The sequence below is a fragment of the Neovison vison genome, chromosome 10, assembly GCF_020171115.1.
Source record: "Neovison vison isolate M4711 chromosome 10, ASM_NN_V1, whole genome shotgun sequence".
In the NCBI taxonomy this organism is placed as follows: Eukaryota; Metazoa; Chordata; class Mammalia; order Carnivora; family Mustelidae; genus Neogale; species Neogale vison.
Window position 1 is genome coordinate 35,975,755 of NC_058100.1, and position 13,789 is coordinate 35,989,543.

Below are 13,789 nucleotides of genomic sequence, written 5' to 3' on the forward strand. Positions count from 1 at the left end.
CACCAAGCCAGCACTACATGAAATATTAAGGGGGGGCTCTATAAAAGAAGAAAGAACCCAAGAGTGACATAGAACAGAAATTCACAGAGACAATCTATAGAAACAAGGACTTCACAAGGCAACATGATGTCAATAAGAAAGTATCTTTCAATAATCACTCTCGACCTGAACAGCCTAAATGCTCCCATAAGAGTGCAGGGTTGCAGACTGGATAAAATGACAGGACCCATCCATATGTCCATATGTCTCTATAAGAGACATATTTAGAACCTAAAGATACGTCCAAACTGAAAGTGAAGGGATAGAGAACCATCTTTCATGTCAACGGGCCTCACAAGAAAGCTGTGGTAGCGATTCTCATACCAGATAAATTAGATTTTAAACTAAAGACTGTAGTCGGAGATACAGAAGGACACTACATCATTTTTAAAGGGTCTATCTACCAAGAAGATCTAGCAATTATAAATATTTATACCCCCGACATGGGAGGAGCCAAATATATAAGCCAACTGTCAATCAAAATAAAGAGTCATACTGATATGAATGCATTAATTGTAGGGGATCTTAACACCCCACTCTTAATAATAGATCATCCAAGCAGAAAATCAATAAAGAAACAAGAGCTTTGAAGGACACATTGGACCAGATGGACCTAATAGATATATACAGAACATTCCACCCAGAAACAACAGAATACTCATTCTTCTTGAGCACACATGGAACTTTCTCCAGAATAGACCACATACTGCATCACAAAAGGGGCTCAAATGATACCAAAAGATTGAGACTCTTCCTGCTTATTCTCAGACCACAATGCTTTTAAAGTGGAACTCAACCACAAGAACAAGTTTGGAAGGAATTCAAACAGTTGGAAGCTAAAGACCACCCCTGCCCAAGAATGACTGGATCAACCAGGAAATCCAAGAAGAACTTAAACAATTCACGGAAACCAATGAGAATGAAGACACGTCAGTCCAAAACCTATGGGATATGGCGGGGCGCCTGGATGGCTCAGTGGGTTAAAGCCTCTGTCTTCGGCTCAGGTCATGATCCCGGGGTCCTGGGATCGAGCCCCGCATCGGGCTCTCTGCTCCATGCGGAGCCTGCTTCCTCCTCTCTCTCTCTGCCTGCCTCTCTGCCTACTTGTGATCTCTGTCTGTCAAATAAATAAACAAAATCTAAAAAAAAAAATAAAGATTACCCAATTTATTAAAAAAAAAAAAAACCTATGGGATATGGCAAAGATGGTCTTAACAGGAAAAAACATAGCCATCCAAGCCTCACTCAAAATAAATTGAAAAATCCTGAATACATCAACTCTCTTTACACCTTAAAGAACTGGAAAATCAACAATAAATTAAGCCAACCTCACGCAAAAGAAGGGAAATAATCAAGATGAGCAAGATCAAAGAGTTAGAAAGTAGAGATATAGTAGAACACATCAACGAAACTAGAAACTGGTTCTTTGAAAGAATCAATAAGATTGATGAACCATTGGCCAAACTAACCTTAAAGAATAGGAGAATCAACAACAAACTAGTCCAACCCCACACACAAGAAGGGAAATAATCAAGATTAGAGCAGAGATCAATGAGATAGAAACGAGATAAAGTAGAACACATCAATGAAACTAGAAGCTGGTTCTTTTCTTGAAAGACTCACTAAACCACTGGCCAAACTAATTCAAAAAAGAGAGAGAGAGGGAGAGAGAGAAAGGACCCAAATTAATAAAATTATGAATGAAGGGGGAGAGATCATGACTATCACCAAGGAAATCATCATCAGAAACACCAAGAAACAATCATCAGAAATTATTATCAACAGTTATATGCCAATAAGTTAAGCAACATAGAAGAAATGGATGCATTCCTGGAATCCTATAAACTTCCAAGACTGAAACAGAAAGAAATTGACAGCCTGAATAGACCAATATCTAGTAATGACATTGAAGCAATGATCATAAACCTCCAAAAAAACAAGAGCCCAGGACCTGACAGATACCCTGGGAAATTCTACCAAACATTCAAAGAAGAAATAATACCTATTCTCCGAAGATGTTTCAAAAAATAGAAACAGAAAGAAAACTTCAAGACTCTTTCTGTGAAGCCAGCATTACCTTGATCCCCAAATCAGGCAAAGACCCCATCAAAAAGAATTTCAGATGAATATCCCTGATGAATATGGATGCCAAGATTCTCAACAAATTCCTACGTAATAGGATCCAACAGTACATTAAAAAGATTATCCATCATGACCAGGTGGGATTTATCCCTGGGATGCAAGGGTGGTTCCACGTTTGCAAATCAATCAGTGTGACAGAAAATGAACTTTTTGGACTTCATCAAGATCAAAAGCTTCTGCACAGCAAAGGAAGCTGCCAACAAAACAAAGAGGCAACCCTCTTTATTCGCAAATGACACCACAGACAAAGGGCTGATATCCAAGTCCTATAAAGAACTCCTCAAACTCAACACAAAACACAGATAATCACATCAAAAAAATGGGCAGAAGACACGAATAGACACTTCTCCAAAGAAGACATACAAATGGCTAACAGACACATGAAACAATATTGGTCATCACTAGCCATCAGGGAGATTCAACTCAAAACCACATTGAGATACCACCTTACAACAGTTAGAATGACCAAAATTAACAGGACAGGAAGCAACAAGTGTTGGAGAGGATGAGGAGAAAGGAGAACCTGCTTACACAGTTGGTAGGAATGCAAGTTGGTGCCACTTTGGAAAACAGTGTGGAGATTCCTCAAAAAGTTAAAAATAGGAGCTTTCCTATGACCTTGCAATTGCAGTACTGGGTATTTACCCCAAAGATACAGGTATAGTGAAAAGAAGGGCCTCCTGTACCCCAATGTTCATAGCAGAATGAACACAGTCGCCAAACTGTGGAAAGAACCAAGATGCCCTTCAGGGGGCAAATGGATAAAAAAGATATTATCCATATATACTATGGAGTATTATGGCTCCATCAGAAAGGATGAACACCTGACTTTTGTATCAACATGGACAGGACTGGAAGAGATCATGCTGAGTGAAGTAAGTCAAGAAGAAAGAGTCAATTATCATATGGTTCCACTTACTTGTGGAGCATAAGGAATAACATGAAGGACATTGGGAGATTGAGTGGAGAAGTGAGTTGAGGGAAATTGAAGGAGGGAGACAAATCATGAAAGACTGTAGACTCAGAAACAGGGTTTTGGAGGTGAGGAAGTGAGGGGTTGAGTAAGCCTGGTGGTGGGTATTAAGGAGGAAATGTATTGCATGGAGCACTGGGTGTGATGCATAAACAATGAATGCTATAACACAGAAAAGAAATAAAATAAAATGTAAAAAAAAAAAAAATCAGAGAAAAGAGAAGAACCACATGGCCCTCTCAATTGCTGCAGAAAAAGCATTTGACAAGATACAGCATCCGCTCCTTATGGACATTGGGGAGGGTATGTGCTATGGTGAGTGCTGTGAAGTGTGTAAACCTGGCGATTCACAGACCTGTATCCTGGGGGATAAAAATATATGTTTGTAAAAAAAATTAAAAGTTTTAAAAAAAAACCTCTTCAAAGTATAGGGATAGAGGGAACATTCCTCGACTTCATAAAATATATCTATGAAAAACACAGAGCAAATATCATTCTCAATGGGGAAAAGCTGACAGCCTTCCCATTGAGACCAGGAACACGACAAGGATGCCCACTCTCGCCTCTGTTGTTCAACATAGTGCTAGAAGTCCTAGCAACAGTCATCAGACAACAAAAAGAAATAAAAGGTATTCAAATGGGCAAAGAAGTCAACTGCCCTCTCTTTGCAGATGACATGATACTTTATATGGAAAACCCAAAGACTCCACCCCCAAACTACTAGAACTCATACAGCAATTCAGTAATGTAGCAAGATACAAAATGAATGCACAGAAATCTGTTGCTTTCCTATACACTAACAATGAAAATATAGAAAGGGAAATTAGAGAATTGATTCCATTTACAATAGCACCAAGAACCATGAGATACCTTGCAATAAACCTAACCAAAGAGGTAAAGGATCTGTACTCGAGGAACTACAGAACACTTATGAAAGAAGTTGAAGAAGACACAAAAAGATGGAAAAGCATTCTATGCTCATGAATCCGAAGAATAAACATTGTTAAAATGTCTATACTGCCTAGAGCAATCTATACTTTCAATGTCATTCCGATCAAAATTCCACCAGCATTTTTCAAAGTGCTAGAACAAACAATCCTAAAATTTGTATGGGATCAGAAAAGACCTCAAATTGCTAAGGAAATTTTGAAGAAGAAAACAAAACTGGAGGCATCACGTTACCTGATTTCAAACTTTACTACAAAGCTGTGACCACCAAGACAGCATGGTACTTGCACAAAAACAGATACATAGACCAGTGGAACAGAATAGAGAGCCCTGATATATGGACCCACAACTCTATGTTCTAATAATCTTCGACAAAGCAGGAAAAAATATCTAGTGGAAAAAACACAGCCTCTTCAATAAATGGTGCTGGGAAAATTAGACAGCTAAGTATAGAAGAATGAAACCTGACAACTCTCTTAGATCTTACACAAAGATAAATTCAAAGTGGATAAAAGACCTCAACATGAGGCAGGAAGCTATCAAAATCGTAGAGGAGAACATAGGCAGTAACTTCGACATTGGCCACAGCAACTTCTTTCAAAATATGTCTCCAAAGGGAAAGGAAACAAAAGTAAAAATGAACTTTTGGGACTTCATCAAGATCAAAAGCTTTTGCACAGCAAAGGAAACACAACAAAACCAAAAGACAACTGACAGAATGGGAGAAGATATTTGCAAATGACATATTATATAAAGGGCTAGTATCCAAAATCTATAAAGAATTTATCAACCTCAACACCCAAGGAACAAATAATCCAATCAAGAAATGGGCAGAAGACATGAAGAGACATTTCGGCAAAGAAGACATCCAAATGGACAACAGACACATAAAAAAGTGCTCAACATCCCTTGGCATCAGGGAGATACAAATTAAAACCACAGTGACTCTCTCTCTGCCTGCCTCTCTGCCTACTTGTGATCTCTCTCTGTCAAATAAATAATAAAATCTTTAAAAAAAAAAAAACACAGTGAGATACCACCTCATACCAGTCAGAATGGCTAAAATTAACAAATCAGGAAACGACAGATGTTGGTGAGGATGTGGAAAAAGGGGAACCCTCCTACACTGTTGGTGGGAATACAAACTGATGCAGACACTATGGAAAACAGTACAGAGGTTCCTCAAGAAGTTGAAAATAGAGCTACCCTATGGCCCCACAATCAAACTATTGGGTATTTACCCTAAAAATACAAATGTAGAGATACTAAGGGGCACATGCACTGAAAATTTATACTAGCAGCAGTGTCCACAATAGCCAAACTATGGAAAGAACCCAGATGTCCACCTATAGATGAATGGATAAAGATGATGTGGTATATATATATACAATGGAATACTATGCAGTCATCAAAAAACCTGAAATCTTGCCATTTGCAAGATTTGTGGATGTAACCATTTGTGGATGTGATCCATTTGTGGATGGAACTAGAGGGCATTATGCTAAACAAAGTAAGTCAGTCAGAGAAGACAACTGTCATATGATCTCTCTGATATGAGGAATTTGAGAGGCAGGGCAGGGGGTTGTGGGGGGCAGGGAGGGAAAAAATGAAACAAGATGGGATCAGGAAAGAGACAAACCATAAGAGACTCTTAATCTCATGAAACAAACTGAGGGTTGCTGGGGGTTGGGGGATAGGGAGACGGTGGTTAGGTTATGGACATTGGGAAGGGTATGTGCTATGGTAAGTGCTGTGAAATGTGTAAGCCTGATGATTCACAGACTTGTACCCCTGAGGCAAATAATACATTATTTATGTTAATTTTAAAAATGTAAAAATTTAAAAAAAAAGAATAATCAGAAAGATTATCTCTCCTCTGAAAAGTCTTACCAATAATAATGTTGAAAGAGTTAGGTTTCAACAATTCTAAGCAGACTCTGAAAAGGGACAATTACCTCAATAGAACTTTGGCCTTTCACTCTTCATGCATTCCAAAAACCACATATCCTAGACAACTGGACCATTGGACTATTCCGTGGTTTTCCTAGCACCTGACTTTGCTCCTGATGAGCAAGTCTCACCATGTTGTTGTTGTTGTTGTTGGGTTTTGGGGTTTGTTTTTGGTGGGGTTTTGTTTTGTTTTGTTTCTGTTTTATTTTTTTCTAATTACACTCTTTCCAGTAGAAAGGAGTTCACATTGTGTCTTGCAACTTTTTTCATGGTCCAAGCTATGTTTTTAATGTTTTATACCTACTCCCTGGGAGATGCTTCACATGTGTGGTCATGACTGGCTGCCAATTGTTTTTGAGAGAATTATTTTTGGCTTATAAATCTGGCAATAGACAGCAGATCTTGTTACAGTGTTCTCTGTTTATCAGCAAGAGGCAACCTCTGTCTGGAAATCAGTGGATTCAAAAAAAGGAGGACATGAGATTTTAAGTGTAAGTGTAAATATAGGTGTGTGTGTTGGTGTTGGGGTCAAAGTAAATATAGGTGTGGCTATAAGGTGTAGGTGTATCTATGAATTATCCTGGTCATGCCTGGGGTCTTGGCTGCGGCTGCAGAGCAGGGGTTCTGTGTGGGCAACTCTCATTTATACCTAATTGACAAAACAGGTGGAAGACCTTTCAGATCTTCTATGTCTATTTTTGCTCCTAACTGCTCCCTTCAAAGAAAAAGCATGGAAATAGGAAACACTAACCTTAGACAAGTTAATAGGTCTAAAAAAAATTGGGAGGAAAAATATATTGAAAAGAAAGGGATCAATTGACTTTGGGTATTCAATGATCCATGATAGGGATATTTGAGTTTTAGCTCTGTATGTGTTTTCATAGCTCAGGTCACAAGTCTTAGAGATGATCTTGTTCAGGGAGAGAAAATAGATTTCATCTTAGTATCACTTCCGGCTACCTGGCAGTGGCTGTTTGAAAGACTGGAAACAAGCTCACAAGAGAAGTCATCTCTGTTCTAAGTATAGAAGGAAGGGCTGGCAGTTTGCTCCTCACCGTGTATTTCCTTCCCTGGTATTGTCTAATAACCTCATTTTGTAAACTAAAAAGTAAGAGCCTGGGTGGCTCAGTTGGTTAAGCATCTGCCTTCCGCTCAGGTCATGATCCCAGGGTCCTGGGATCGAGTCCCCTATTAGGCTCCTTGCTCAGCAGGGAGTCTGCTTCTCCCTCTGCCTGCTTCTCTCCCTGCTTGTACTCTCTCTCTGGCAAATAAATAAATAAAATCTTAAAAAAAAAAAAAAAAAGAGCTAAGAGAATTTAAATGATTTGTCCAAGGCCTCACAGCTACGTAGAAGCAGCTCTGGGACTCCGGTGTGCTAACTCCGAAGCAGGCTTCCTTCCACCACACTGTTCTGCCTAGCACCTGACACACATAAACAAGAATAATTCACGCTAGACAAGCTGGGCTATAACATGGATAGGACAAATAAGGGCTTCCCAAGAGATGTGCATGTCCTGGTCCCAGGAATTTGTGAATGTTACTTTGCTGGTGTGATTAAGTTAAGGATCTTGAGATGGGAAGACTATGCTCCATTATCATAAGGGTCCTTAATAAGAGGGTTGTGGGAGGGTAGGAGTGAGAGAAGGAGGTGTGATGATAGAAGCGAAGTTAGAAGGATATATGGCCATGAGCCAAGGAATGTGAGTAGCTTCTAGAAGTTAGAAAAGCCAAGGAAATGAATTCTCTTCTAGAGTCTCCAGAAGAAACACAGGCCTATTGCCACCAAGATTTTAGCCCAGTGGAATTGACTTCAGATTTCTGTCCTCCAGAACTAGAAGATAATAAAATTGTTTTGAGGCACTATGTTTGTGGTAATTTGTTACAGCCGCATTAGGAAAAGTGATACATTTACTTTCTTATATTGATTAAAGCAGTAGTTAAATTCAATTCAGCAAAGGCTTATGTGCAATGTGTCAGACTCCACACAAACCCAATGTCTGTGGCATTATAGAGAACTACCAGGAAGGGTTTATACTTAAAACCTCATGTCCTTTCTTCTCACACACTGGTTTCTAGGCAGAGCTTTCCCCTTCCCAGTACACAGTTTTTAGTTAATATTGGATTGGGCTACAAATAACAGAGAGAGAGAGAGAGAGAGAGAGAGAGCGCAAGCTCACACGTGCACAAAGAATCCTGACTTAAACAAGATAGAAATTTATTTCTCCCTCATAGAAAAAGAAATCCAAAAGTAGTAAGTCTAGGGGGCTGGTATGGCTGCTTTATGAAACCAGGCGTTCAGGTTCCTTTTGCCATCGTCAGCATGTGGCTTCCACCTAACGGTCCAAGGTGGCTGCTCAGGCTCCAGTCATCGCATCCCCTTTTAAGTCACCAGGAAAGAAAATAGAGAAAGAGGGGGTATATCTTCTCCCTAAGAACAGTATCTAACAGTGGCATACAATATTTATATTGACATTTCATGTGGCCAGAATTTAGTTGCCAGGAGACTGGGAAATATGGTCTTTAACTGGGCATACTGAAATCTCCAGAAATAAAACCAGGGGTTCTACTACTAGGACTCATAGAAAGGATTACTCATGTGGTAGACAGCTAGAAGACACAGCCATGTGACAGAGTAGTTTGGTAGATGCCAGAAGCCCTCTGGAGGTGCTCTCCCGGACATCCCCTCCTTACTTCTAGACTAAGACATCTAACAGGTGTAACCCTACAGGAGCATCACTTCCTTATTGTTATCGGTTGTTTTTACCTACACTTGTGCACAAGCCACTAACGGCTCAGAGTCTTCCATCAGAGATGCCATGTGTTTATTCCTTTCAGAGCTGCAAGCTTATAGAAACTGTGTCGGACTCACCAGCTGATGGCAAATTGCCTTGCTCATAGTCTATTTCTACTATAAACTTTACTGTAATTTTCTACTACATACAATACTTTGGGGACATATCATTTGTGTATTTGACTTACCTGCAGTTTATGTAACTCATGAGGTTCACACCTGAAAACTCCCACTGCCCCCCCTTTCCTGAGCACCCCTTTTGATCCTCTCCAGAAAACCCTCTACTACTCCATTTGCCTGATAACACACAATGCATCTTTCAAAGTCGGCTGAACTACAATGTCACTGGCCACAGGATGGCTGAAATAAAAAGACAAAGATTACAAAGTGCTGGCAAGGAAGTGGAGCCTTCATATACTTCGACCTTCATATACTGCCCCTGGTGGTATAAATTAGAACCTCCTCTTTGGAAAACTGGAAGTGTCTACTCAAGTTGAATACCAGAAGAACCAGCAATTTGAACTCCTTAGGTATAGACTCAACAGAAATGCATACATATTTTCACTAAAGCACATGTACTACAATTTCATAACCACTATTTTTTTTAAGATTTTGTTTATTTATGACAAAGAAAGATAGTGAGAGAGGGCATACAACCCCTGGGGAGCTAAAGAGGGAAAAGCAGCCTCCCCCACTGAGCAGGGAGCCCCACACGGGGCTCGATCCCAGGACCCTGGGATCATGACCTGAGCCAAAGGCAGACGCTTAACGACTGAGCCACCCAAGCTCATAATCACTATTTGTAACAAAGACTGAAAATGTCCATCAAACAGCAGGAAAGATGAATGAATGAATGAATGAATGAAAGAAAAATGAATATTCGTACCATGGAACATTACACAATGAGACTGAATGATCCTCCCCAATACCAAAAATGTAGGTGAATCTCACAGCCATAATGTTGGAAACCAGCCACACAGCAGAGCACATATATGATTTCTGCCACTTAAAGCACTGGTTGTAGGCGCAAATATTTTATGCTGTTTGAAGTCAAAGGGGTGTTAATTTCAGGAGGAGAATAGTAAACTGGAGGGAAAATGAGATGTTCCAGGGGGTACTGGTATATATGATGTGTTCAATTTACCAAAATCCATGAAGCTGTACATTTCCCATACATGTACACATGTGTGTACCTTTTTAAATGATCTTTTCAGAAGAAACCCAGTTAAAGCATCACCCCAGGGTACCTACCCACTCCCAGGAAAAAACTGGCCATTCCCTTCTTTCTCTCTTGTTAAGCTTCTGTTGTGCCAACTGTAACAAGGTCTGTCTCCTCTTCTAAACTGTGAACCAGAAGGAGACTGTGGCGTTTCTAATTCACCTGAACGCCCAAAACCCAGCACATGATAGTGGCTCCAAAATGTCTGTTGAGCAGAACAAATGAATGAATTTCTTCTTTTACAACTAGTTTGTGCCTGGCCATTCAATCAAACATTTATTCATTAGGAACTATGTTACGTATTTGGGATAAAAAGATTTCTTAAAAAGACAACCTAGTCTCAAGAAGTTCATGGTCTAATGAGACAGATGAACATAAATGAATTCCATTCAGTCTGAGAGTTCTATTTTAAAAGGAAAATCCAAGGACTTTCTTTCTCCCCCCTTGTAAAGCACAAATCACCGTATCTGCTGCCTTCCTTAACCATTGATGGCACTGCCCTCTCTCCTCACTGTTACCCTTATAATCTAACGAGCTATCCTTACAACTCATTTTCTACACTTGAGTATCCACAGCACACTGGAGGGGAAAGCTTGTCAATCTGAAAACACTGGTCGGACCATTTCACCAGAGTCAATGATTCCTTTATCATACTGTCCATGCCACCTCAACTGTGATGAGCATACAGAACACTCGCCGTATGACCAACCACTAACCCTGGCCTCTCCCCTGGCTGATACAGTTCTGATGCTACCTTCGAGAAAGAGGTATGTATCTATCTTCTTTGTTTAGTGGCTGGTGAAGACCCATGTCTAGCCATGAAATAAACACCTTTGCTCCAAAGTCTTTCTCCATTTCCCATTTCAAAGCCTTATCGCAGGAAGGCCATCCAGCTCAAAGTCACGCCTCCAATGTTGTTTGCCTGACAAGTCACTGCTGACTCTGGCAGAAAAGCCTTTCAAGTACTTAAGACTTAAAACACTTCCTCCCACCACACTGCAATAGCTAAGCAGGGTGATAAAATAAATATGGTAATTTTGAAGATCAAAGACGGCCTTCAAAAAGGGTGAGTGGTTAATTCCACTGGAAATGCTGAGCCTGGCAATGAAGTTCTGCTAGCCTGTTGCTTTGGTTCCCACTGCTGGATGACAAAAGGTGGATAGTTGGGGATAGTAGATCCAGCTGTGGTACCTCCAGGACAGAAACAGGAAGATGTCCAAAGAAACAAGGAAGAATTTAAACAAGGCAGTAGACTGAGGCTCCATTTGGGGAAAAGGAACTTCAGAGCAGGACTCCCTGGAGGGCCAGAAACCCAGCTGTGAGAAATTAGGGGGTGCAGGGAAAGTAACAATCTACAGAAATTGTCAAAGTCATCATGTGAGCAAGAAGGAAGCCGCAAGGAAACCTGGGAGGCCAACACTAACACTGTGGTTCAGGCAAAGGGAGCTCTTCACACAGTCCTGTGATGGGCAAAGGGCAAGGCGCAAAGACGATGAGGGAGCTCCCATTAGGTAGTGGCCTCTTCATTTTGTTAACAGTTTCCTTTGCTGTGCCTTCTAGTTTGATGTGCTCCCGTTTGTTTATTTTTGCTTCTATTGCCTTTGCTTTTGGGGCCAAATTTAAAAAAAAACAATCAAGCACTAAGACCCAACACTTTCTTTCTTTCGTCATGCCATTCTAACAGGTGTGGAATGTATCTCACTGTAGCTTTTTTTCTCATTAAGCTTCTGTTTTAATGGGTCTCAAATTCTGTGACAGATTTTTGGCTAAGTTGTTTTCATTAAAAAGTATTAACTAAAAACTAAAAACTTAAAACACACACACATACACACACAGAGAGGTCCACAAAACGTTCTCTTGTCCTTCTGAAGATTTTACTATGCACTGTTATCATTAACCAATCTTTTACAATTAAACTTAAATAGCCAATTGACATAGTTCTAAGACTGTTTCTCCACCACTGATTCAGACCGGAGTGGTGAGTATGGGGGATAATATTCATTTAGCCCCTGAGCTTTCTGGGCAGACCCCGTGGGAGACCTTGTCAGCTCCAGCTGCCTTCTTGTTCACTGATGCCTTCTTGTTCACTGCTTTGATGACACCCAAAGCAACTGTCTGTCTCATGTCACAAACAGCAAAATGGCTCTCAATACAGATAGGCTTGCCAGGAGCTATATCCTCGATGGCAGAATCACCAGATTTTAAGAACTTGGGACCATCTTCCAACTTTTTTTCCAGGATGGATGATTTTATTAGGGATGCCTGGGTGGCTCAAGCAGTTAAGTGTCTTCCTTCAGCTCAGGTCATCATCCCAGTGTCCTGAGGCTGGATCCCATATCAGGCACCCTATTCAGCAGGGAGCCTGCTTCATCTTCTGCCTGCCACTTGCCCCTGCTTGTGTGCTCTCTCTCTCTAATAAATAAAATCTTTAGGTCTTTAAATCTTAAAAAAGAAAAAAAACATCTTATTTATTTGAGAGAGATCCAGAGTGAAAACACAAGCAGGGAGAGGGGCAGAGGGAGAAGGAGAAACAGACTGCCTGCTGAGCAGGGACCATGATGTAGGGCTCAACACCAGAACCCTGGGATCATGACCTAAGCTGAAAGCAGACACTTAACCCAAGGAGCCACCCCGGTTGCTCCTGGTAGGTTATTTTTGCTGTCACCAGTCACATTGCCATGACAAACATCTTTGAAAGATACGTTCCTGACAGTGAAGCCAGCATTATCCCCAGGAAGAACCTCACTCAAAGAAAGCTTCATGGAGCACTTCAACAGACTTTATTTCAGCTGTAACATCGACTGGAGCCAAGGTGACTGCCATGCTAGATTTAAGAATACCAGTCTCCACTCAGCCCACACAGACAGTACCAGTATCACCAATTTTGTAGACATCCTGGAGGGGCAGGTGCAAGGGCTTGTCCATTGCACAAGTGGTCAGCAGAATGCAAACCAGAACTTCCAGTAGCATGGTTCCAGTGGCACTGCCATCTTTACAGGTGACATTCCGTCCCCTGAACCACGGCACGTTAGCTCTTGGCTCCAGCATGTTGTCACCGTTCCAGTCAAAAACTGCACAAATGCTGCTGTGTCAGGGTCGTAGCCAATTTTCTTAATGTAGGTACTGACTTCCTTAATGATTTCCTCGTATCTCTTCTGGCCGTAGCATGACTCAGTGGAATCCATTTTGTTAACACCAACAATTAGTTGTTTCTTATTGTGGTTTTGATTTGCATTTCCTTGATGATTAGTGATGCTGAGAATTTTTTTCATATATCTGTTGGCAGTTTGTAGGTCTTCTTTGAAGAAATGTCTACTTAGTTATTCTGCCCATATTTTAATTGTTCTTTTTTTTTTCTATTGAGTTATATATGAGTTCTTCATAATTTTGGACAGTAACTCCTTATCAGATATATGATTTGCAAATATTTTCTACTATTCCATAGGTTACCTTTTCATTTTGCTGATTATTTCTTTTGCTATGCAGAAGCTTTTTAGTTCAGTGTAATCCCACTCATTTATTTCGTGTTTGTTTGTGCTTCTGATGTCAAATCACAAAAAAAAAAAAAAAAAAAGTCAAGATCAACAACGAAGAGATTTTTATGTTTTCTCCTAACAGTTTATTGTTTCAGGTTATGCTTAAGTTTTTAGTCCATTTTGAATTAACTTTTGTGTGTGGTATAAGATAAGAGTCCAATTTTAATCTTCTGTGGATGGTTATCAAGTTC

General features: G+C 40.3%; 1 long non-coding RNA gene across 2 annotated transcripts in view; it reads left to right on the forward strand.

Annotated features, from left to right (window-relative positions):
- Positions 1 to 10,782, forward strand: part of LOC122918503 — a 487,166-nt gene extending 476,384 nt beyond the window's left edge. For both annotated transcript variants that reach the window (XR_006386620.1, XR_006386621.1), the window contains exon 5: positions 10,629 to 10,782. This is a non-coding gene — a long non-coding RNA (uncharacterized LOC122918503). The remainder of the gene's footprint in view (positions 1 to 10,628) is intronic.
- Positions 10,783 to 13,789: the final 3,007 nt, after the last annotated feature.